Below are 1729 nucleotides of genomic sequence, written 5' to 3'. Positions count from 1 at the left end.
TATGGAATGAAATAAAACAACTTTTAATCAACCAGCGCATAGGTCTACGTTATAGGTTTAACGAAATAAAAAAAGCCATGCTTTAAACTAATGTTTTAAACAGATGTTTTACCAAACCCCCTTTTGCTCAAAGTTGTGTGATAAATCTGTCTGGTGAGGCTGACGGGGGGCTGCTTTTACCCCTATAAAGAAGTGTGGCAAACTCCTCCAGAGTAGGCCTACCAACACTCGCTCCATCAACTCCCTACAACGCAGGACAACTGGGAATAGGCCTATACTCTCCCTCGGGTAAGTCTTGTCAGAATTATTCTTTTTAAAGACTGTGATGATGCTTAGGCTTACAGACTGTTTTACAGAATTTTTCGTTGTATATTATAGAGTAACTGAATTGGAAGACATGTCGAACGTTTATATCGGTGAGTTATCCATATCCTCATACCGCTGAGGGTAGAGCTGCAACAGGTCTAGCTCCTAACCGCTTCTAACCAGTCATATCCACATTGTATTCTAGAATATTCTTTTTAACCCCCTCCTCTATTTTTGTAAAATGTTTTACAGACCTGGACGAGGAAATGAGATCAGACGTTGAAGTGATTTCATGTAAGTCCGCAATGTGTGAGACTCGCTCCGCTACTCGCTCTCACACGCAAACTATAAGCATAGGCCTATCTTTTTCTACGATCTGTTTTCAGCACGCAACTCATAATTTCTATTATTTCCCATAGCTGACGAAGATGAGAATGCAAATGCTCCCTCGGATCGTCTGCGTGAAGGTAAGTCTGAATTAAGATAGAGTAAACAGCTTAATTACCCTTACATTATTAAAATAACTGAACTATGTTTATGTCATCTATTTTCTAGAACTAAGTTCAATCAAATTGTCAGTGATTGAAGCCAAGGATTTACAAAGTAAGTAAGCTACTCTATAAAGCTATTCAATTCATGAATAAGGATGCAATGTTAATTGTTTAATGTTACAAATATGTTTTATGTTTTTATTAGGATTTATCGAGCCTGACATTTTCGAGGGATTCCAAATAACACCTTCACAAGACTTTCATCTAACACCCTCGCAAGACCGGGATAACCTCTCTCCCCCATCTAGATGTAAGTACAGCCACCCCTCTGCTCACTTACTCAGCTGTAGCCGTAGTGGTAATTACCTCCACTGTACGCATGAACCGGTGGCGTTTACGATAGCTTGTCAGACCGGTATGGAGAAGCTCGCTGGTTCAAATCTCGCTCGGGGTGTGTTAAAGCAAGCGATCTAAACTCTTGTACAACTCAATTGATTTTGTATATAGGGTTGTTATATAGGAGATGTAGCCTAAGTAATGTGTGTGTGTGTTGTATGTTTTTTGTTCCGTCAGCTCCATCTCCCTCACTCAGCACGGCTAGCGGAAACAGAGGATCTCCTATCACCGCCATAGATTCAGCACAAGCACTTTCACGTGGGCAAAGGGAGGAGAGGGGAGGGGCAGAACAGGCGGGAAGCGAACCACGCCGGCCCTTACCAACTGCGATTGTAAACCCTCAAAGGGGAGAAGCGTCGGGTCAAAACATTAGTCCTCGAGCTACTTCACAAGTTTCACGTAAGTTTGTTTTTTCAGACACTTTAATGTTTAATTAAATGTTAAATGATTTTATAGGATTTTATAGCTTTAGGTTAATTGTGAACGTTTTGTTTCTATATATCTGTAACCTATGTGTATAACATATGTAGGTAATG

The 1729-nt window shown here is 40.5% G+C and overlaps 1 long non-coding RNA gene across 1 annotated transcript; it reads left to right on the top strand.

Moving 5' to 3' along the window:
- Positions 1-283: 283 nt before the first annotated feature.
- Positions 284-1107, top strand: LOC143121475 (uncharacterized). Its single transcript, XR_012986494.1, has 3 exons — positions 284-773; positions 862-909; positions 1003-1107. It is a non-coding gene; the product is annotated as an uncharacterized LOC143121475 (long non-coding RNA).
- The last annotated feature ends 622 nt before the right edge of the window (positions 1108-1729 follow it).

The sequence above is a fragment of the Alosa pseudoharengus genome, unplaced genomic scaffold (genome assembly GCF_046254945.1).
Source record: "Alosa pseudoharengus isolate Yale_2024_CS ecotype anadromous, Long Island Sound unplaced genomic scaffold, YU_APseudo_1.1 YU_APseudo_1.1_scf_13, whole genome shotgun sequence".
Lineage (NCBI taxonomy): Eukaryota > Metazoa > Chordata > Actinopteri > Clupeiformes > Clupeidae > Alosa > Alosa pseudoharengus.
This window is presented reverse-complemented; position numbering and strand designations above follow the sequence as displayed.